The sequence below is a fragment of the Rhinoraja longicauda genome, chromosome 13 (genome assembly GCF_053455715.1).
Source record: "Rhinoraja longicauda isolate Sanriku21f chromosome 13, sRhiLon1.1, whole genome shotgun sequence".
NCBI lineage: Eukaryota > Metazoa > Chordata > Chondrichthyes > Rajiformes > Arhynchobatidae > Rhinoraja > Rhinoraja longicauda.
The window spans coordinates 18,106,880-18,132,080 of record NC_135965.1 but is presented as its reverse complement, the minus strand read 5'-3'; positions in this window follow the sequence as shown (position 1 = coordinate 18,132,080).

Sequence of the window (25,201 nt, the reverse complement as noted above, 5' to 3'; positions counted from 1 at the left end):
GATCAACCATTCACACTAGTTCCATGATATCCCACATTTGCATCCACCCCCAACACTCGAGAGGCAATTTCTGCACCCTCTCTAGCGCATCCTTCCTATAGTCTGGTGATGGTGTTTGCAAGCAAGGTCAAGGTCAAGAGCACCAGACCATTGTACCGGGTGGCCGACCATCATGCTCGCCCACCACGGCACCGGTAAACCTGCCCCAATGAGTCAATAGTCAATAGTCATTTATTTGTCACATACACATAAATGTGCAGTGAAATGAAAAATTACCCACAGTTCAACAATAAGACCAATAAGAATAATCAATAAAAATGCAATAACACATACAATCATAAACTAACACCAAACAAAAGAAACATCCATCACAGTGAGTCTCCTCCAGTCCCTCCTCATTGTGATGGAAAGCCAGAATGTCTTTTTCTCTTCCCTGCCGTCTTCTCCCACGGTCAGGCTGTTGTAGTTGCCACGTCGGGGCGGTCGGGGCTCCCGACATTGAAGCCCCCGCTGGGCGGAGAAAATCCCGCGGCCTATTTCAGGCCGCGCCGGAGGGAAGCCGCCGAGCCCGGCCGCAAGGACCGGAGAACAGGAGGGTGTCGACAACGGCGGTGGACGCTGGACAAAGGGCCGGCAAGAGGAACCAGGGGTCTTACGTTCCGCGCCCTCAAGGTCTGCTGCGGGAGGTGCCCCTGGAGCACTGAGGCTGAAGGTGGCTGGGTGAGGAGAGGGAGGATGGTTCACTGGATGATCCAGATCCACATCGAGTCGATGGCTGTAGGCCCTGCAGCAGCCTGGGCTTGCCTGGATCAGGCGCCAGTCCAGGAGGACAACCGCGCGGACTGTACGCGACCTGCAGCGCATGGAGAGGTGGCAGACGCCTACAGCTTCGCTTGGCCAGGCCAACCCTACAACGCCGCCAGGGCAATGGGCCTTTGTGGCCAGCTGTACTTGACTTTGGAAATGGTGCCAAAGCTTGACAACTCTTGTATTTGGTATTTCTATACACCTTGTACTTAATCTGGGATTGTCCTTATGTAAAGTGATAATTTACTGATCTGTGTGCAAAAACAAATTTCACTGAACCTCGGTACATGCTATAATAAAGAACCAGTGAACTTTACAAGCCAATGTACGGATTAGGTGCAGGTGTGGGGGGCTACTCGAATCCTTGCGTCTATGTTGTCATTGAACTCATGGCTGATCTGACTGTACACACACAACCACACATTCCTGCCTCCCACAGTCATCCCCTTGTCCAACAAACTATCTATCTCCCAATGCCTTAAAAATATTGCAAGACTCTGCTTCCACCTTTGGGGAAGAGAGTTCTGAAGACTCATGATCTCTGAAGACATTTTGCCTTGATTCTGTTTTACATAGAAATCCTCTGGTGTTCTGAACAGTTGACCCTGGTTCGACTGCCTGTCACAAAAGGAAACATCCTCTCCACATCTATGAGGGTGGTCTGTCGGAGAGTGAGGAGGGGCGCCGGAGAGTGAAGTGGGAACCCGGCAGTGGGGGGCTCGTGAATAAAGGGGGGACTTGACGGGGGGGGGGGGGGGCGGTGGTGGCAGGCTGTAGATAGGAATGTTTGGTGAATTTTTATAATTTTGTCACCACCAAAATGAGGCGGCACTTGTGTATTGCCTTGTTGAGTTCTGCTACATGATTTTACTGGGGCTGTAAGGCAGCAACTCAGCAGCTCTGGCACTGTTGCCCCATTTGTAGTGAGGTTAGTGGAAAGTTGAAGAAAAATGTCTTCACCCAGAGTGTGGGTGAAGACATCTTGAGCTCACTGCCTGAAAATTAGGTGAACCCAGAAATCCTCATCACAGTTACAAGATACCTCAATGACCATTGGAAGAACCGTTACCTCGAAGGCTATGGAGTTGGCACAAAGAAGGGGGCATAACCTGTACAACTCTAACTTTGGGCTAGTATATACATTATGGGCTGTATGGCCTTAGGTGAAAGCAGATGATGTGGCTGAAGGGATAGAGAAGAAGTCAGGCTTGAGCACCATGCATCCAAAACTGAAGAAGTTTTCAGAAGATGAATGGAGAAAGAGGTTTGTAAACCAAAGGACAAAGAATCTAAACACATGCTTTTTGTTTTCAATTTTAATTTCAAGTTTTTGTGTATCTTGTGTGTTGTGACTGTCCCCTCCGGGGATGAAGAAAGTTGTATCGTATCGAATACTGAATGATAGCAGGAAAAACAAATGGATTGGTCCTTGGATAGCAGAATACAAGGGGCAGAATATTGAATGAACTGAATTTTATGTAGGATAACACTCAAGGGGTTGATATTGATGAAGAGTTTAGTTTATTGTTGTCATGTGTACTGTGGTACAGTGAAAAGCTTTTGTTTTAAATGCAGTCCAGTCAAAGAACAGACTATACATGATTACAATCAACACACACATGCACACACACACACACACATATACACACACACACAAGTGCAAACACACATACACACAGAAACACATACACACACACACAAACACATGCATACACATACAAGTGCGCAAATACACATATACACACAAACACACACGCACTCAAACATGCACAAGCATGCACGCGCACAAGCATGCACAGGCAGACGCGCACACACACACACACACACACACACACACACACACACACACACACACACACACACACACACACACACACACACACACACACACACACACACACACACACAGAACATTGCTCATTCTTGTTGAGCAGACATAAACAAGTTACAACACAGTTCCCTTGGCACAGTGCTCACTTTATTAAACCAGTCATTAGTCAGGAACCAGCCATTTTAAAATCCTTTTGTCTGTTTGACATCAAAATGTCATAATGATTGTAAGACGCCAACAAAAGAAGACCCACCCGCAAGAAAATGTGATAAAAGTCAACACTGTGGTCCTAATTTATGAGCCAGCATGACAATTTAAAGTTATAGTTCACTAATGTGAGTTGTCTCCTCTTCCTAGACACTGTTTAATTGTTCTAGCTGCCTCCCTATACTTTAGTCAGTTAAGTTGTCAGCATGTGGTGCTAGTCTAAATACACCAGGAGCTCCTCACAACCCACAGGTGGTTTCATAGTTATAAAGAAAATGGGTAGTAATTAAAATTATGACGTGTCTGACCTGCTGCTGTCAACAGACTGCAGAGATTTTGTTAGAAACTGGGCTTTAATTACCCATATGAGTGATGCGACCTCAGTGGAGGTTAATTTCCAAATCCCCTTAAAAACAGTGGCTGTACATTAACTAAAATAAAATTATGATAACCTCCACAGGTGGAAGGCATAGGGTGGAGTAGCGGTAGAGTTGCTGCCTTACAGCGCCAGAGACCTGGGTTTGATCCTGACCTTGGGTGCTGTCTGTACGGAGTTTGCACACTCTCCCACACACCGTGTGTGTTTTCCCCAGGAACTCCAGTTTCCTCCTACAGTCCAAAGACGTACAGGTTTGTAGGTTAATTGGCTTGGTATAGTTGTAAATGGTCCCTGGTGTGTGTAGCATTGTTTAAGTGTGCGGGGATCACTGGACGGTGCGGACTCAGTGGGCCGAAGGGCCTGTTTCCGCGCTGTATCACTAAACTAAGCACAGCTTTGGGGAGCTACATCAAAAGGGAGTTATAGTGGGTGGCTGTAAATTGTCCCTGGCTTTTAGGTTGGTGACAGAAACTGGAGGGATGTGATGAGAATGTAGGCAGCGCAGTTTCGGGGAACGTTAGCGTGTGCGGCACAGTGGCGCGACTGTCGAGTTGCTGCCTTCCAGTGGCAGAGACCCGGGTTCAATCCTGTTACGGGTGCTGTTTGTACGGAGTTTGCACGTTCTCCCCGTGATCTGCTTGGGTTTTCCCGGGTGTTCCGGTTTCCTCCCACATTCCAAAGACATACAAGTTTGTAGGTTAATTGGCTTCGGTAAAATTGTAAATTGCCTCTGGTGTGTACAATAGTGTTAGCGGACGGGGATCGCTGGTCAGCACGGACTCAGTGGGCTGAAGGGCCTGTTTCCGCACTATATCTCTAAAGCCTAAAGGAAAGTCTGAAGACTGCAGAGGCCAAGAGTGGGAACAATAGTCTGGGCTAACCCTACCGTGACTAATTTATTTTAGGGAGTTTTAGTGATCAGTTCTTTCATAGAAAGGCACCCAGAGAGAAAGGAAATGTCGTGCTGCGTCCACATCTGGAAAACTGTTCATAAATTGTTAAGTATTTTGGATGGGAAGCAGTAATTGGAATACAAGATCCATATTGGCAGTTTTTGGTTGCTTGACTTGCAAGCACCACAAAAAGTGTAGCAGCATGTTTGGTTCCGTGGCAAGACCAATTAAACTTTTTAAACCCCTGTAAGATTTCTGTAAAGAACCCTTTCAGATACTTCTGGTGAATTTTTGAGCTTTGGGCTAAGAATAAATAAGTTTGCTTTGGACGAAGGTTTTATTAGTTATTTAGTGCAGTGAATACTGCTTATCAGCCAAAAACAAAATTATCTGTAGAAATAATGAACTACAGATGCTGGTTAATACACTAAAGTACACAAAGTGCTAGAGTAACTCAGCAGGTCCAGCAGCATCTCTGGAGAACATGGATGGGTGACGATTGGGATTGAGATTTACAGTTGTACAGGGCCCTAGTGAGACCGCACCTGGAGTACTGTGTGCAGTTTTGGTCTCCAAATTTGAGGAAGGATATTCTTGCTATTGAGGGCGTGCAGCGTAGGTTTACTAGGTTAATTCCCGGAATGGCGGGACTGTCATATGTTGAAAGACTGGAGCGACTAGGTTTGTATACACTAGAATTTAGAAGGATGAGAGGGGATCTTATCGAAACGTATAAGATTATTAAGGGGTTGGACATGTTAGAGGCAGGAAACATGTTCCCAATGTTGGGGGAGTCCAGAACCAGGGGCCACAGTTTAAGAATAAGGGGTAGGCCATTTAGAACTGAGATGAGGAAAAACTTTTTTAGTCAGAGAGTTGTGAATCTGTGGAATTCTCTGCCTCAGAGGGCAGTGGAGGCCAATTCTCTGAATACATTCAAGAGAGAGCTAGATAGTGCTCTTAAGGATAGCGGAGTCAGGGGGTATGGGGAGAAAGTAGGAACTGGGTACTGATTGAGAATGATCAGCCATGATCACATTGAATGGCGGTGCTGGCTCGAAGGGCCGAATGGCCTACTCCTGCACCTATTGTCTATTGTCTATTGAGATCCTTCTTCAGACTGATTATGGTGGGGTGATGGAGAAGATGTTCTGAGTTACTCCAGCACTTTGTGTCCTACAATATTATATGTGTCTATTTGATGCAATTGTATTGAGTTTATCCCTTCTACAGTCCTAAGCTTGTCACGAAAGTAAGTTATATCTGTTATAAGTATTAGTACCCTTCAGAGCGAAGGGTCCACCATGGCCTACACGATCTCCCAATTGCCAAACACTTTAACTCCCCTTCCCATTCCCACACCGACCTTTCTGTCCTGGGCTTCCTCCACTGTCAGAGTGAGGACAAACGCAAATTGGAGGAACAGCACCTTATATTTAGCTTAGGTAGCTTACAACCCAGTGGTATGAATATTGATTTCCGTAACTTCAAATAACCCTTGCATCCCCTCTCTCTCCGTCCCTCCCCAACCCTAGTCATCATACTAGTTTCACTGTCGTCCTGTTGAGTTTCACTATCTGTATAACTCGTCATCACTCACCCCACGGCCAACAATGGACCATTGTGGGCTCCACCTTTTCTTGATCATTGGTGCATTTTGCATATCTTTCATTAATTTGTTCTATATCTCTCCATCACCATCTATATTTCTCGATTCCCTTTCCCCGACTCTATCTGAAGAAAGGTCTCAACCCGAAACGTCACCCATTCCTTTTCTCCTGAGATGCTGCCTGACCTGCTGACCTCCAGCTTTTTGTGTCAACTTACAAACCTGCGCGCCTTTTAATGTGGGAGGAAACCGGAGCACCCGGAGTAAACCCACGCAGTCACAGGTAGAACGTACAAACTCCGCACAGACAGCACTCTGTAGTCAGCATCCGAACCCGGGTCTCCGGCGCTGTGAGGCAGCAACTCTGCCATTGTGCAACTCTGCCACCCTAAACCTTAGCTGAACCACCAGGAGAAAGCATGTACTGTAGTTTGGAATAGGACTTGAGCCCAAAAGCCTTCACTTTCAATCGAGAGGGTCGCCATATGAGTCAAGGTTATTATCGCTCAGAGCTTGCGAATTCTAATTTGTCTGATAGTGACGAGGGATATAAAGGGTAAGAGTAGCTCCAGTATAATGGCAGATGTAAATCTTTATTAAAGAGCGGTGCCGGCTGGTGTAACATTTCCATGGCACTTTACTAGGTTTGTAAACAGGAATGTGCGTTGGCTTGTTGGGCGTCAAGATCATGATATGTTACAATGACTTCACTCTCTTTAGATCACCACTCCAGCACCATGGTTACGAAACCTTTCTAAAACAAAAGTTATTAAAGGGAACGTCCTGCTTACATAACTGGGATTTTATTTGAAACTGTGAAAAAATGTCAAAGTGGGCTAAAGTGTAGAATGCAGGGCCTCTGCGATGTATCCAGATGACCAACGATGTTACTGTGGGAAGCAAGTGCAAGGAATACCCATGAGGGTCTAATGTAACATGCGGGAAGGAACTGCAGATGCTGGTTTAACCGAAGATAGACACAAAATGATGGAGTAACTCGTCTCAGCGGGACAGGCAGCATCTCTGGATAGAAGGAATGGGTGACATTTCGGGTCGAGACCCTTCTTCAGACTGAAGAATGTCACCCATTCCTTCTACCCGGAGATGCTGCCTGTCCCGCTGAGTTACTCCAGCATTTTGTGTCTATCTAGGGTCTAATGTCACCTCAGCTTTTGCTCATTCTCCAAAGGATAATGAAGAGAAGCTGTACAGATTTATGTAAAGGGTGATTTATGTAAACTCACACTTACGTACGCAGTTCTTTATGGCCACTGCTTTATTTCTGAGTTGCGTGTCTCTGTAGTCCAGGTAACAATTTGCTACTGCCGTGGCCTGCGGCCGTTTCCGCAAGCAAGTCAGCTTTTCTCATCGATGCTCAATAAGGCTGATGTGGCCTCTTTGGACAATACTCCTTTCCGGTGTTAGAACATTTTATTCTTTCAAAAAATATATTTAGAGATACAGCGCGGAAACAGGCCCTTCGGCCCACCGAGTCCGCGATCCCCGCACATTAACTCTACACATTAACACTATCCTACACACACTAGGGACAATTTTTACATTTACCCAGTCAATTAAGCTACATACCTGTACGTCTTTGGAGTGTGGGAGGAAACCGAAGATCTCGGAGAAAACCCACGCAGGTCACGGGGAGAACGTACAAACTCCGTAGAGACGGTGCCCGTAGTCAGGATCGAACCTGAATCTCCGGCGCTGCATTCGCTGTAAGGCAGCAACTCTACCGCCGTGCCGCCGAACATAGAACAGTACAGCGCAGGAACAAGCCATTCAGCCCACAAAGTAATTGGAGAACATGTAGAAACAAGGAACTGCAAAAGCTGGATTACCAACGAAAGACACAAAGAGCTTGTGGAGCTCAATGTACCGGGCAGCATCTTGGGAGAAGAAGGATAGGTGATATTTTGGGTCGAGAGTCAGAAGAAGGGTTCCGACCCAAAACTTCACCTATCCACGTTCTCCAGAGATGCAGCCTGGTCTGTTGAGTTATTCCAGCACTTTGTGTCTGTCATTGGAGTTATGTTGATTTCCCTTTGACTTCTGACGAAGTAAAGGCATTGGTGTGCTTTCTTGGCCATAACATCAACGCATTTGGACCAGGGCAAACTGCTGGTGATTTTTGTACTTAATTCATACGTTCATACATTATAGGAGCAGAATTAGGCCATTTGGTCCATCATCTACTCTGCCATTCAATCAAGATCTATCTTTCCCTCTCAACCCCATTCTCCTGCCTTCTCCCCATAATCCCTGACATCCGTACTAATCAAGAATCTGTCAATCTCTGCCTTAAAAATATCCATTAACTTGGCCCCCACAGCCGTCGGTGGAAATGAATTCCACAGATTCATCAGCCTCTGACGAAAGAAATTCCTCCTGATCTCCTTTCGAAAGGTACGTTCTTTTATTCTGAGGATGTACTCTCTGGTCCTAGACTCTCCCACTAGTGGAAACATCCCCTCCACATCCACTTTATCCAGGCCTTTCACTATTTTCAATGAGGTCCCCCCCCCCCCCCTTATCCTTCTAAACTCCAGCGAGTACAGGCCCAGTGTTAAGGAATTTTAAAGAAAAGTTTAAAGATTTTCTGTCTTGGTGCAGCAAGGTGTGGGCACCAGTCTGTGTATATCGCAAAATCGCAAGCACTATAGTACTTGCTGTTCGTTCGTAGGTGAGAACTCTTTGAAACCAATGAAAGGAGCCATTATGTCTTGCCAATCTCAGTTGTGTAAACACGCTAAATAATCAAATCACTTGGTCACAATCCAAGACAAGGAGAACTTGAAATGACAAAGACTACATTAAATATGTGTTCCTCTATCATTAGCACAGTGTGGCTACACCATGTGAAGCACACACAACATGCATTGTGCGAGTTGTCCTCACTCTGACTGTATCTCACCAACGCACAATCTCCGGAAGGACAAGGACACCAGGTGCAGAGCAAACAATAACCTCCCAGTTCATCTCAAGGTCACAACACCACTCTGAGATGGGAACCTAATGCCATTCCTTTGTCTGTTGCTGAGTTAAACTCCTTATTTAATGTAGACACAAAAAGATGGAGTAACTCAGCGGGACAGGCAGCATCTCTGGAGAAAAGGAATAGGTGACGTTTCGGGTCGACACCCTTCTTCAGACTTCCAGATACCTCCAGTGACACAGCGCGGAAACAGGCCCTTCGGCCCACCGAGTACGCGCCAACCATCGATTACCCGTGCATTAGTTCTATCCAACACAATACGGACAATTTACAGAAGCCAATTAACCTACAAACCTGTAGGAAGGAACTGCAGATGCTGGTTTAAACCAAAGAAGGACACGAAAAGATGGAGTGACTCAGCGGGTCAGGTAGCTTCTCTGGAGAAAAAGAATGGGTGAATTGTCTATATGTAACATCAGACCAACTTAATGTGGTTGACTCTAATGGCAACCCTAACCCAAATCACATTGGTCGGACTGAAGGTACATATCGAAAAGTCGTAACATCACACAGAACGGAAACACAATTTGCCCATGCTGCCCAAGATGCTCCATATACACAAGTCTCACCTGCCAGTGTTTGGTCGATATCACTCGAAACCTTTTCTATCCATGTACCTGTCCAAGTGTCTTTTAAGTGCTGTTATAGTACCTGCCTCAACTACCTCCTTTGGCAGAAACAAGGTACAGCAGATGCTGGTTTACAAAAAAAAACACTCAAAAGTGCTGGAATAGCTCAACGGGTCAGGCAGCATCCTTGGAGAATATCAGTAGGAGTCTTTTCAGGTTGGGGGCTTTTACTGACTGTGGAAGGGTCCCACCCTGAAATGCCACCAAAACATGTTCTCCAGAGATGCTGTCTGACCCAGAGTTACTCCAGCATTTTGTGTCTTTTCTTACTTCCTTTGGCAGCTCATTCCATATACCCATCAGCCTCTGAGTGGAAACAGTTGCTCCTCAGGTTTGTGTTAAATCTTTGCTCTCTCATCTTAAACCTAAGTCCCTTGGTTTTCGATTACCCTACCCTGGGTGAAAGACAATGTTCATACACCCTATGATTCACCCCTCATGATTGTATACACCTCTATAAGATTACCCCCACAGCCCCCCCACAGCACTCCAAGGAAGTGCTAGCCTGCCCAGTCTCTCCCTACATTCATCCTCTCAAAGTCCTGGCAACATCCTTATAAAAGTCCTGGCAGCAACTTTGTTAAGGGACGTTGCTAATGGGTTGTAATGCTAACTTTGTAAATGACACGCAACTTTGATGAATGTAAGACAGAGATGCAAGAAAGTGCATATGCTAGAATTTTGAGCAATGCACAAAAGTGCTGGAGTAACTCAGTCGGTTTGGCAGCATCTGCGGAAGGAATAGACTGACAGTGTTTCAGATTGGGATACATGGTCTGAAGAAGGGCCCCGACCTGAAACGTTGTCTGTCCACTTCCTCACAGATGCTGCCTGACCCGTTGAGTTTCTCCACCACATTGTGGTGTGCTGAATGTAACGGGTCATTCTCTGTTTACCCTCCCAACCCCCCCCCCCCCCCCAAATATTAATATTAATTAGTGGTGGATGCCTGGAGTGGGCTGTGGAGGGTGGTTGTGAGATAGTGGCATTTTAAAGACATCTGGAAGGGCACATGGATGTACAGGGATTGCAGGGACATGGAATATATACAGGTAGAGAACAGATGGTCTTGTAACAGGTTTACACAGACATTGCGGGCTCAAGGGCCTGTCCTTGCGCTGGACTGTTCTACATTCTACGTAGAAAGAGGGAATAAACAGGTCTAGATAGCAGAGTTTATACGTTTATAGATTTATAATTTATAGGAGCAGAATTAGGCCATTCGGCCCATCAAGTCTACTCCGCCATTCAATAATAATCATGGCTGAGCTTTCTTTCCGTCTCCACCACATTCTCGACCTTTCTCCCCAAAACTCCTGACACCCTTACTAATCAACAATCTGTCAATCTCCGTCTTAAAGTCATTTATTGACTTGGCTTCTGTCCGAGGCCTCCTCCATGACTGGAACACACACACACACGCACGCACACGCACACACACACACACACCTCTGTGCATTCCGCTTGGGCAGCTGACAACCCAATGGTATGAATTGAATTGAATTTCTCTAATTTTGGGTAACTAACTCTCAAACAATCTCCCTCCTCTATTGATCTGCTAATCGACCCCCCCCCCACCCAACCTGGATCCACCTAGTACCTAGCCATAGAGTCTTAGAGTCATACAGCATGCAAACAGGCCCTTCGGCCCAACTTGCCCATACTGACTAACATGACCCATCTACACTAGTCCCACCTGCCTGCGTTTGGCCCATATCCCTCCAAACCTATGCTATCCATGTACCTGTCTGAATGTTTCTTGAACGTTGCGATTGTACTTGCCTCAACTACCTCCTCCGGCACCTCGTTCCATACACTCACCACCCTTTGTGTAAAAATGTTACCCCTCGGGTTCCTATTAAATCTTTCCCCCCCTCACTTTAAACTTATGTCCTTTGGTTCTCAGTTCCCCTACTCTGGGCAAGAGAAAATACCCGATCTGTTCCTCTCATAATTTTGTGTAAGATCACCCCTCATCCTCCTGCGCTCCAAGGAATAGAGTCCTAGCCTGCCCAACCTCTTCCTATAGCTCAGGCCCTTGAGTCCTGAGCTATAGGCAGAGGTTGAGCAGGCTGGGATTCTATTCCCTGGAGCACAGGAGGATGATGGGTGATCTTATAGAGGTGTACAAAATCATGAGAGGAATAGATAGGGAAGACGCACAAAGTCTCTTGCCCAGTGGAGGGGAATCGAGAACCAGAGGGCATAGGGTGAAAGGGGAGAGATTTTATAGGAATCTGAGGGGAATAGCTGTATATTAATGATTTGGACGAGGGGATTGAAGGCTTTGTGGCCAAGTTTGCAGATGATACGAAAATAGGTGGAGGGGCAGGTAGTGTAGAGAAAGCTGGAACTCTGCAGAAGGATTTGGACAAGGTTGGGAGACTGGGCAGAGAAGTGGCAGATGGAATATAGTGTAGTAAAGTGTGAAGTCATGCATTTTGATAGTAGGAATAAAGGCACAGATTATTTTCTAAATGGGGAGAGAATCCAGAAATCGGAGATGCAAAGGGTTTTGGGAGTGCTGGTGCAAGATTCCCAAAAAGTTCATCAGCAAGTCGAATCGGTAGTAAAGGAAGCAAATGCAATGCTAACATTTACTTTAAGAGGGGTTGTATACAAAAACAGGGATCTAATGCTGAGGCTGTATAAGGCGCTGGTCAGGCTGCTCGTGGAGTATTGTGACCAATGTTGGGCACCATACCTGAGGATGGATATGCTAGCTCTGGAGAGGGTCCAGAACAGGTTTTCAAGAATGATCCCAGGAATGAGTGGGTTAACATATGATGAGTGTTTGCCTGGGCCTGTACTCGCTGTAGTTTACAAGAATGAGAGGGGACCTCATTGAAACATACAGATTAGTGAAAGGTTTGGATAGAGTGGATGTAGAGAGGATGATTCCACTAATTGGGGGGGGGGGTCTAGGACTAGAGGTCATAGTCTCAGAATTAAAGGACGTTCCTTTAGGAAGGCGAGGAGGAATTTCTTTAGTCAGAGGGTGGCGAATCTGTGGAATTCTTTGCCACAGAAGGCTGTGTAGGCCAAATCAATGGAGATTTTTAAGGCAGAGATAAATTGATTCTTGATTAGAATGGATGTCAGGGGATATGGGAAGAAGGCAGGAGAATGGGGTTAGGAGGGAGAGATAGATCAGCCATGATGGAATGGCCAAGTAGACTTGATAGGCCGACTGACCTAATTCTGCTCCTATCATTTATGACATTATGACTTTACACAAAGGGTGGTGGGTGTATGGAACGAGCTGCCAGAGGAGGTAGCTGAGGCAGGGACTATTGCAACATTCAAGAAGCAATTAGGCAGGTACATGAACAGGACAGGTTTAGAGGGTTATGGGCCAAGCGCAGGCAAGTGGGACGTGTGGATGGGACACGTTGGTCAGTGTGGGCAAGTTGGGCCCAGGGGCATGTTTCCATGCTGTCTGTCTCTATGACTCCATGACCATCCTCGTTAATCTTCTCTGCACCCTTTCCAGCTTGACAACATATTTCCTACTTGCCCTTCCTCTCTTCTAGCATTCTCCCCCCCCCCCCCCCTCCCACCACCACAATCAGTGTCAAGAAGGCTCACAACTCAAAACGTCACTTATCCTTGTTCTCCAGAGATGCTGCCTAACCCGCTGAGTTACAACACCACTTATATCTTTCTCTTTATTCATAGACTTGGCTCTGGGATTACTGTGCTTACTTCCCACCCCTAGCCAGATCCAACCTGTTCAGACTGAAACTTGCTTTGGAATACCACTGGCTTGTTGTTACAGCAATGGTAAAAACAAAAGATAAAAGAATTATATCCTGAGTGAAAAATCCTTGAAGCAGCTCGCTATCGGAACTGCTGCAGAAATATTTAATAGTTCCTTCCTTTCAAGTCACAGTGCCTTCTAAAACTGTGCATTTTTATCTTTATAAACGCCATTCAGTAAAAACATCAGTTGTCTGTCACAGATTTCATTGTTTCAATGTAAATAATAATCTAGAAAAAGTATTTTACAATGGACAAAAGGACCGTTATACATGTGGAGGATGTCTACACTTTCCTAGCTCATTTAGTTTAGTTCAGTCTGAAGAAGGGTCTCGACCTGAAACGTCACCCATTCCTTCTCTCTAAAGATGCCGCCTGTCCCGCTGAGTTACTCCATCGTTTTGTGTCTTCCTTTAGTTTAATTTATTTTGGTTTAGTTTAGTTTAGTTTGGTTTAAGAGATAAAACGTGGAAACATACCCCTTGGCCCGCGCTTCCACACTGACCAGCGATCACCCATACACACTAGTTCCACCCTTAACAAGAGAGACAATGTACCAAGGCCAATTTACCTACAAACCTGCATGTCTTTGCAATGTGGGAAGAAACCAGAGCACCCAGAGAAAACCCACGCAGTAACAGGGAGAACATACAAACTCTGTACAGACAGTACCCGTAGTCAGGATCAAACCTGGGTCTCTGGCGCTGCAAGGCAGCAACTCTACCACTGCACTGCTGTGCCATGTATCCAGTTTCAATGTTAAATTTAACGAAGTACTGTTTTAAAGTATTCTGTGGGTTTAGTAACTGAAGGCAGCTAATTAGCACATGAACATGATTAGCAACATACAGTTCAGGCTGTGAACTGAATTGATAACTAACACTACAGTCATGGAAAAAGTACTTAACCTTATGTCCTGAAACATCTGCATAATATTATTGTACAGCATGCATAACGTGTCCATAATTCAGAGACGTTTAAGCAGATTTTTAATTTGCTGCTGTAACGATTTGTTATATGTTGTGTCTTGGAGTGATAAGGCAAAGGTTTTTGTCTTGAGCACAGTTCTTGAATCAAAGCAATCAAAAAAATCCGCCAACTGGTTAAGGAAGGAACTGCAGATGCTGGTTTAACACTGAATATAGACGCAAAATGTTGAAGTAACTCAGCGAGTCAGGCAGCATCTCTGGAGAAAAGGAATAGTTGTCGTTTCGGGTCGAGACCCTTCTTCAGACATAGTCCAACATAGTCTGAAGAAGGGCCTTGACCCAAAACGTCACCTGTTATGCACAGCAAAATCCCTCAAATGGCAATCTGTTTCAGAAGCTATGTTTTGGTCACCATGTTATAGGAAAAAAGTTATCAAGCTGGAAAGGGTGCAGAGAAGATTTACCAGGATGTTGCACGGACTCAAGGGACTGAGAGGTTGAGCAGGCTAGGACTTCATTCCTTGGAGCACAGGAGGATGAGGGGTGATCTTATAGAAGTGTGCAAAATCATGAGAGGAATAGATTGAGTAAACGCACCAGAGTAGGGGAATCAAGAATCAGAGGACATACAATAGGTTTAAGGTTGGGTGGGAATGATTTAATGGGATCCTGAGGGGTAACCTTTTACACGAAGGGCGGTGGGCATTTGGAACAAGCTGCCGGATGAGGTAGTTGAGGCATATACTATCGCAACGATTAAGAAATATTTAGGTACACGGATCGGGTAGTTTTAGAGGAATACTAAACCAAGTGGACCTGTTGGGCCCAAACCTCTCCTGCGTTGGTGCAGCACCCTCTCCTCCCCCCCCCTCCCCATCTCCCCCCCCCCCCCCCCCCCGTCCAACCCCCCTCACCTCCCCCCACCCTCCACTCCTCCCCCTCCCCCCTTCCCCATCCCCCTTCCCCTCCCCTCTACTCCATCCCCCTCAACCCCCCTTATCCTCTCTCCCAACCCCTTCCCTCCACCCCCTCCGTCTCTAGGAGATAGATTTAAACTTTAAAATGTGAATCAAAATATAACACCGATTTCAATTAAACTTCTTCCATTAGCACCAAAGGGACTACACTACACTACCAAAGGGACGATGGTGACTAAGGTGGGCCTAAAATTGTCACGCTATCGTGTCCCGTTTTGGCTGTAGTTCCGGAACAAACAAACGAGAGTTTTAGTATATAGATGGGCCAAAAGCAGGCAGGTGGGACTAGTGTAGATGGGGCATGTTGCTTGGCATGGTCCAGTTGGGCCCAAGGGCCTGTTTCCACGCTATATATGACACCATAACTCTATGACTCTATATGAAATTCCTCATCATAACCTGCTGAAGAATGGAAGGGGAAAGAATCAAATGAATAATTAGCCAACACGGAGTGTTTCCAAATGCACCTTTTAAAGAGTATGTGAATTACGTGAATGATTATGAAGAATGAGGCATAGATGCAGGTGTGAAATACATTATGCACAATACATGCCAAACTTATAAGTATCCCTGGAGCCTCATTCAATCCATTTGGAAGCAGACTGTTATTCCTAAATCTGTATTTTTTTGTTTGCTGCTGGCAGTATTTATGAGAAATGAGGTCCAATAACCACTGGCTATACAATTAATGTCTGATTTTCACTGTATGGCTGTCTGGATTTTTTTTTTTGTACTTACCTTTTATGTCTTCACCACTTGTTACCTAATAACTTATTAAGAAACATCTCTTAATTAATAATTAGTTTGTCACCATGAGCTCATGAAAATAAATTGACATTACTAGTTAAATAAACAGATTTTGTTTTAAATGGAGACAATTATTTACATTGATTACGCCACGCTAGTTTTCTGGAAGTTAGTTTAGTTTTATCTGAGCTTAGTGCTGCACTTTAGACAAGACTGGATTCCAAAGAGGTTTTTTTTTTTCATTTAAAAAATGCAAATCTAGGGCCAGAATATCTTCGTGATGGTTCAGGTCGTGCATTAGTCTTTTGTTTTATGTGTTTTTGTGGGATGGAGGGACAACTAGTCATGCCATCGTCCATTGCCCATCCTTACCAGGGCGGCCATTTTTGGAGGGCAGCCTGGGAGTCGATCACTTTGCTCTGGGATCTGAAGTCACTGACAAGCAATGACCAAATTTTCTTCCCCTGGGATAACAGTGAACCCGATGAACCTTTAAACAGTATCCAATGTTCCCTGACAACAGCAAACTGGATGAACTGTAAATGGCATCCAACTTTTGCTTGTTGTTTTTAAAAACTCCAAGCTTTCACATATAACTAGGAAGGGCCTTAACTTCAATTTCAGTCATCTCTGGCTTCTGAATTACTAGTTCACTGTCACAGCACTTAAGAGGCTTATAGATAGGAGCATGGATATGCAGGGAACGGAGGGATATGAATCACATGCAGGCAGAGGCGATTAATTTAAAGCGAGAAATGAGGAACTGCAGATGCTGGTTTACAGATGACTTTAACCTCACATATCATGTTCAGCACAGACATTGTGGGCTGAAGGGCTTGTTCCTGTATTGGATTCTTCCATGAACCATAGCCCCTTTCACATTTTGACGTTAATCTTTGGAAATTCAGCTTAAAAAAAAAATCCTCATGTTACATACTATTTATGAAGGAGAGTAGCCAATTGAAGAATGATTGCGCAGTTTATGTTATAAACATGGTACGTCCTCAGCAGGGTTTTGGTTGATATGTCCCAATGGTTGAACAAATTATTTGGTCAGTTAATACTCAAGGATGTTTAATAACCTTGGAGACCATCCCAAAGATTGATTATTTTACCATATGATGTTATTAGTTGAGTGTGCTTTGAAATGATACACTTTATGTTCCTTAAACAATCTTAAAGGGGATGAAACATTTTTAATCACTGAAAGTATCAGAGCCAAATCAAAGATGTATACCTTCCTCCACCTTTTTATGCATGTTCTGTGGGTAGTTTCCCTTTTAAACAATTAATATATTAGAGATAAGGTCATAAGATCACGTGATAAGAGTAGAATTAGGCCATTCGGCCCATCAAGTCTCCTCTGCCATTCAATCATGACTGATCCATCTCTCCCTCCTAACCCCATTCTCCTGCCTTCTCCTCATAACTTCTGACACCGTTACTAATCAAGAATCTATTTATCTCTACCGTCAAAATATCCACTGACTTGACCTCCACAGCTTTCTGCGGCAATGAATTCCATAGATTCACCACCTTCTGACCAAAGAAATTTCTCCCTATCTCCTTTCTAAAGGTACGTCCTTTTATTCTGAGGCTATGGCCTCTGGTCCTAGACTCTCCCACTGGTTGAAACATCCTCTCCAAATCCACTCTATCCAAGCCTTTTACTATTCGTTAAGTTTCAATGAGGTCCCCTTCATCCTTCTAAACTCCAGCGAGTACAAGCCCAGTGCAATCAAACATTCATCACAAGGCAGTGGAGGCCAGTTCGTTGGATGCTTTCAAGAGAGAGCTGGATAGAGCTCTTAAGGATAGCGCAGTGAGGGGGTATGGGGAGAAGGCAGGAACGGGGTACTGATTGAGAGTGATCAGCCATGATCGCATTGAATGGCGGTGCTGGCTCGAAGGGCTGAATGGCCTACTCCTGCACCTATTGTCTATTGTCTATAACCCAATCATTCCTGGGATCATTCTTGTAAACCTCCTCTGGACCCTCTCCAACGCCAGCACATCGTTCCTCAGATATGGAGCCCAAAACTGCTCACAATACTCCAATGCAGTCTGACCAGCGCCTTACAGAGCCTCAGCGTTCCATCCTGAGTTATATACTGTAAATGCAATCCTTTCTTTGCTTGTGACAGAGAATATTGAATAAAAGGTAGTGTTGTCTACTACCATACTGCTTTCCCTGGCTGAAATATAATAGCAATGTTATGTGTTTTATAAGTATAGTGCTTAGTTTGCAGATAATTACACCCCACATCATCAGGGAACCTGTTATACTTGGACGAGAGGTTTCTGTTTTCAGAGTTAAGGGGCTGCTTTTGCTCCCCTTGCTGCAAGAAAAATAATTTTGCAATTCAGCAACTGTGACAACACTTCAAAAGTACTACTTTTGTTTTTAAATACTTTGGAAACTCTCAAAGTTCTGAACGCACAATCTAATCCTTAATTTGTTTTGCTTTTAGCCAAGAGAGTCTAAAATTGGAAGTTCGTAGTTTCTTGATAAGGGGGCAGATATTTAACCGTTGGGTGCAGTGGTGAAGGAGCTGAGAACTTATCAGGGGTGGCACAGTGGCACAGTGGCGCAGTGGTAGAGATGCTGCCTTATAGTGCCAGAGACCTAGGTTCAATCCTGGCCGCGGGTGCTGTCTGTATGGAGTTTGTACTGTGACCGCGTGGGTTTTCTCCGGGTGCTCCGGTTTCCTCCCACATTCCAAAGACGTACAGGTCTGCTGGTTCTGATTTGTTCTGTACCTCTAGTTTCCCTCTCCCCGAAACATCACCTATTTCTTTTCTCCAGAGATGCTGCCTGACCTACTGAGTGACTCCAGCATTTTGTGTCTCTCTTCGGTGTAAACCAGCATCTGCAGTTCCTTCCTGCACAGGGTTTGTAAGTTAATTGGCTTCTGTAAAAAAATTGTTAATTGTCCCTAGTGTGCAGGATAATGCTGGTGTTTGGGGTGCTCTCTGGTCGGCACGGACTCGGTGGGCTGAAGGGCCTGTTTCCACACTGCATCTCTACGGTCTAAAGGCTAATAGCAAACAGGAATAGAGTGGGCTAACAACTCAGAGACTCCTCCAGTGATCTCCTATGGCTGGGATGATGGGATCTTCAATAATCATAGTCGTCTTCCTCTGTGTAAGGTACAGTGTAAATATTTTCCCTCTGATGTTCATTGAGTTCACGCACTCCAAGGCTTCTCAATGTCACACTCCTTGAAGTCAAGGACAGCCTTCCTCACCTCACTTCTGGAATTCAGCTTCTTGGACCATTGTGAATCACGTCTACGATGAACTGTGGACCCAGCAAAACCAGACCAGCATCAGGGAGCAGTAAGAGCTCCCACAGTCCTTACTGGTAAGGCAGAGGTTTATTTGCACCACCTCCAATTTCATCCACTGTATCCAGTGCTCCCGATGTGGGTTCCGATAAATCGGCGAGACCAAGCGTAGACATGGCGATCGCTTCGCTGAACACACGCTCAGCCCACCTTGGCCTATGCAATCTCCCGGTTGCCAAACTTTTTAACTCCCCTTCCCATTCCCATGCTGACCTTTCTGTCCTGGGCCTCCCCCACTGTCAGAATGAGGCCACATGCAAATTCATAGGTTCTTAAGTTATCAGAGCAGAATTGGGCCATTTGGCCCATCAAGTCTACTCCGCCATTCATCATGGTGATCTATCTTTCCCTCTCAACGCCATTCTCCTGCCTCCTCCCCATAACCCTTGACACCATTACCAATGAAGAATCTGCCAATCTTTGCCTTGAAAATATCAATTGACGGCCTCCACAGCCATCTGTGGCTATGAATTCCAAAAATTGGAGGAACAGCACCTCATATTTCATTTGGGCAGCCAACAACCTAACGGTATGAACGTTGATTTCTCTCATTTCAAGGAACTCCTGTGTTCCCTTTCTGTCCCCCTCCCCCACCCTTGTTGTTCTACCAGTTCCACTGTTCCCATCCTTGTATCCCTTAGTTATCACCTCTTCCCCAGCCAATAACAGGCCACCCTTCCTTGGTCATCTGTTGCCAGCCCTGATTTTCTCACCTTCAGTCTCCCCCGCATCCCCTCTACTTTAAGTCTGAAGAAAGGTGTTCGGTTTCTTTGATATCAAGGCCACAGTGTGAACGCTGAATGTAGTAAACAAGGTGCCGGAGCAACTCAGTTGGTCAGGCAGCATCTGTGGAAGGAGCTGGATAGTAAACATGCAGTGGATTTCCTCCCACACTCCGAAGACATAGAGGTTTGTAGGTTAAAAGTGTAAGAAAGAACTGCAGCTGCTGGTTTAAACTGAAGATAGACACAAAAAGCTGGAGTAATTTAGCGGGACAGGCAGCATCGCTGGAGAGAAGGAATCAGTGACGTTTTCGGGTCAAGACTCTTTTTCAGACTGTCTGAAGAAGTCTGAAGAAGAGTCTCGACCCGAAAAGTCACCCATTCCGTCTCTCTAGAGATGCTGACTGTCCCGCTGAGTAACTCCAGTTTTTTGTGTCTATCTGGCGTTAGTAGGTTAATTGGCTTCGGTAAAATTATAAATTGTCCCTAGTGTGTAGGATAGTGCTTGTGTACGGAGTGATCAATGGTCGGCATGGACTCGGTGGGTTGAAGGGCCTGTTTCCGTGCTGTATCTCTAAAGTCTAAAGACTCTACCTGATGTTCCTTGTGTCTCCACCCAATGCAGTACATTGGATTGGAAGAAGTTCCAAACGTCAAAGTTCAAGAACAGACCAGATGTTTTCAAGACAGAGTTAGATTTAGCTCATAGGGCTAACGGAATCAAGTGAGTTGGGGAAAAAGCAGGAACTGGGTACTGATTTTGGATGATCAGCGATGGTCATATTGAATGATGGTACTGGCTTAAAGGGCCGAATGGCCTACTATTGCGCCTATTTTGTTAAGTGAATCGTTCCTTCACCTGAGATGATTGTTCGGGTCCATAGACAATAGGTGCAGGAGTAGGCCATTCAGCCCTTCGAGCCAGCAACGCCATTCACTGTGTTCATGGCTGATCATTCTCAATCAGTTTTTCCTCATCTCCGTTCTAAATGGCCTACCCCTTATTCTTAAATGGTGACCCCTGGTTCTGGACCCCCCCCAACATCGGGAACACCGTGTCCTGGGAAGGTGGGAAGGGAAGAGGTGAATGGACAGACTATGCGTCTTCTCCAGTTGCACAGGAAAGGTGCTGTGGGATGAGGAGAGGTGGGTGGGGACACAGAACAGACTAGGGAGGCGTGGAGTGAGCGATTCCTGAGAAATGCGGAGAGGGGAGAAGTGGGGAAAGCGTGACTGATGGCGAGATCACATTGCAGCTGGCCAAAGGATTCTCCAAAAGATTCTCCACTCTCCAAAGGATTCTTTCGTTTGAAGAAATCCTTTCTTTAGACTTAAGAGATACAGCGCGGAAACAGGCCCTTCGTCCCACTGAGTCCACACGGTCCAGAGATCACCCCGCACACTAGCACTATCCTACAGACTAGGGACAATTTACAATTTTACTGAAGCCAAATAACTTACAAACCTGTACGTCTTCGGAATGTGGGAGGAAACTGGAGCTCCCAGAGAAAACCAGTGCGGTCACAGGAAGAACGTGCAAACTCAGTACAGACAGAACCCATAGTCAGGATTGAACCTGGGTCTCTGGTGCTGTAAGGCAGCAGCTTTACCGCCGCGCCACCGTTCATCTGGGTGTTTGAGTTGTCCCAAAACTATTTCACAAGGAATGTTTTTTCCCTTGTCTGGAAGGCAGTGTATCAAAAATAATTACCGTGATGTTGTCCCTCCCCAGTATCATCATTTCATGTGTTTCTGAACATGTCCTTCAACACTTGGGATTCCTCATCATTGTAACAGCACAGACTGTTCCAGACACTCTACACCCACAGCAAAAATGGCCTCTTTAATTCAGATTATCGCTGCCTGTGTGTTGTATCTGCCCTGGGGGCTCAGGATAGGAATGCCACCTTTTACCAAGCCCAAAACCTAACAAGGAACGCAGAAGTGATGAGGGAAGGTCACAGTTTCAGTCGAAAGCTTTATTGCTCCTTAGTTAAACCCGAGGAAACAATGATTACCAAATACCTTTGTGTTAGACAGGAGCCAGAACAGAAACAATTATCAGAAATTTACTCTTTTAAAGAGAAATATGTTTTGACTGGTTTGAATTTTTAGAATTTTTTTCCCATTCAAAGCACATGATATCAATACAAAAATCAGTCTGAAGGAGGGTCCCGATCAGAAACGTCGCCTATCCATGTCCTCCAGGGATAGGCACAAAGTGCTGGAGTAATTCAGCAGGTCAGGCAGCATCTCACGAGAAAAAGGATGGGTGGTGTTTCAGGTCGGGACCCTTCTTCAGACTGAAAGTAGAGGGGAGGGAACAGGAGGTAAGAAAAGGCCTGAACAAAGCAGGGCCGGCAACAGATGATCTCAGGAAGGGTGGAGCCCATAATGGCCCATTGTTGGCTGGGGAAGAGGTGATAACGAAGGGATACAAAGATGCAAACAGTGGAATTAGTACGACAACTAGGGTGGGGAAGCGGGAAAGGGGGGTGGGGAGGTGGGGGAAGAAGGCAGGAGTTACTTGAAATTTGAGAAATCAACATTCATACCACTGGGTTGTAAGTTGCCCAAGGGACAAAATAGGTGCTTATAGACAATAGGTGCAGGAGGAGGCCATTCGGCCCTTCGAGCCAGCACCACCATTCAATGTGATCATGGCTGATCATTCTCAATCAGTACCCTGTTCCTGCCTTCTCCCCATACCCACTGACTCCGCTATCCTTAAGAGCTCTATCCAACTCTCTCTTGAATACATTCAGAGAACTGGCCCCCACTGCCTTCTGAGGCAGAGAATTCCACAGATTTACAACTCTCTGACTGAAAAGGTTTTTCCTTATCTCCGTTCTAAATGGCGTACCCCTTATTCTTAAACTGTGGTCCCTTGTTCTGGACTCCCCCAACATTGGGAACATGTTTCCTGCCTCTAACGTATCCAACCCCTTAATAATCTTATATGTTTCGATAAGATCCCCTCTCATCCTTCTAAATTCCAGATAAAACAAGCCTAGTCGCTGTTCCTCCAATTTGCATTTGTCCTCACTCTGACAGTAGCAGAGACTCAGGACAGAAAGGTTGGAATGGGAATGGGAAGGGGAATTAAAATGTTTGGCAATAGGGGGGTCACGTCAGTGATCCTCCAGAGATGCTGCCTGACCCGCTGAGTTACTCCAGTGCTTTGTGTCTTTTTAAAATGCAAAATCAGATTGTGGTAGCTATGGATGTGTGTCTACCCCAGTCCTGGGAGACAATACTGATGGGATGTGACTGGAGCCACGGTGCTTGCAAAGGACCTCGCAGTTATAACTGTTATAACCCGTGAACTTTCTGTATTGCCATCATCATGAGGAAATTGGTATTATAACTAGGGTCTTAACACAAGGTTTAAGCTGGAAAGGGTGCAAAGAAGATTTACGAGGATGTTGCCAGGACACGGTACGGTAGCGCAGCGATAGAGTTGCTGCTTTACAGCGAATGCAGCGCCGGAGACTCAGGTTCGATCCTGACTACGGGTGCTGCACTGTAAGGAGTTTGTACATTCTCCCCGTGACCTGCGTGGGTTTTCTCCGAGATCTTCGGTTTCCTCCCACACTCCAAAGACGTACAGGTATGTAGGTTAATACCTGTAGGGGGTCTGAAGAAGGGTCTCGACCCGAAACGTCACCCATTCCTTCTCTCCCGAGATGCTGCCTGACCTGCTGAGTTACTCCAGCATTTTGTGAATAAATCGATTTGTACCAGCATCTGCAGTTATTTTCTTACACTGTAGGTTAATTGGCTGGGTAAATGTAAAAATTGTCCCTAGTGGGTGTAGGATAGTGTTAATGTACGGGGATCGCTGGGCGGCACGGACTTGGAGGGCCGAAAAAGGCCTGTTTCCGGCTGTATATATATGATATGATATGATATGACTCGAGGGCCTGAGCTATAGGGAGAGGTTGTGCAGACTGAGACTCTATTCCTTGGAGCGCAGGAGGATGAGGGGTGATCTGAAAGAGGGTTTACAAAATCATGAGAGGAATAGATCAGGTGAATGCACAGCGTCTCTTGCCCAGAGTAGGAGAATTGAGAACCTGAGGACGAGTGAGGGGGAAAAGATTTAATAGGCACCCGAGGGGTAACATTTTTACACAAAGGGTGGTAGGTGTATGGAATGAGCTGCCGGAGGATGTAGTCGAGGCAGATACTATCGCAACGTTTAAGAAAGGTTTAGACAGGTATATGGATAGGACAGATGTAGAGGGATATGGGCCAAATGCAGGAAGGTGGGACTAGTGTAGATAGGACATGTAGTATAAGAAAATAACTGCAGATGCTGGTACAAATCGAAGGTATTTATTCACAAAATGCTGGAGTAACTCAGCAGGTCAGGCAGCATCTCAGGAGAGAAGGAATGGGTAACGTTTCGGGTCGAGACCCTTCAGACTGATGGGACATGTTGGTCTGTTTGGATAAGTTGGGCTGAAGGACCTTTTTCCATGCTGTTTGACTCTATGATAAGGGTTCACATTGACGTTACCAGGACCCTAAACCCCTGTACCCTTCCACCTACATCTCTTCCTCAGGCTTCACATTTCACTCCTCTCCCTATCTGACACCCTTTTGTCTCAATTTTTTTCTATGGCCTTCATCCACCCATCTTCCAATCAACCCCCTCCCCCGCCCCCATTCACCTGTATCCACCTATCACTTGCCAGGCTTTGTCCCCGCACCGTCCCCACCTCTCTTCCAGCGCCGCCCCCCTCCATCACTATTACAATCAGTCTGAAAAAGAGTCCTGACCTGAAACATTGCCTTCACAGATGCTGCTTGACCCGTTGCGTTACTCCAGCACTATGCATTTTGCTCAAGATCCCAGCATCTGGACTTCCTTGTGACTCTATGTCACCAAGCCACGAGGGCTTGAGTTACTGAGTGGCTGGATCGGTTGGGATTTCTTATTCTGCAGTGTAGTATACTGGGGTGGGGGGTGACCTTACAGATGTGCAAAAGAGACAGAGATAAGGTGAATGAACACAATTTTTTTCCCAGGAGAAAGAATACATTTCCAAGGATGGAAAAAACAAATACTAGAAGCCATAGCTTTAATGTGAGAGGGGCAAAGTTTAAAGGTGATTTTAGGGGCATGTTTTTTACACAGAGGGTGGCGAGTGTCTGGAACACCAAGGGTGATGGTTGAGGCAGGTACAACAATGGCATCTAAAAGACGTTTGGATAGGCACATGGATATACAGGGAATGGGTTACGTGCAAACAGAAAAGTGATGTTCTTGGCATCATGTTCAGCACTGACATTGTAAGCCAAAGGACCTGTTCTGGTGGAATTCATTGCTATGGACAGTTGTGGTAGACAGATTATTGG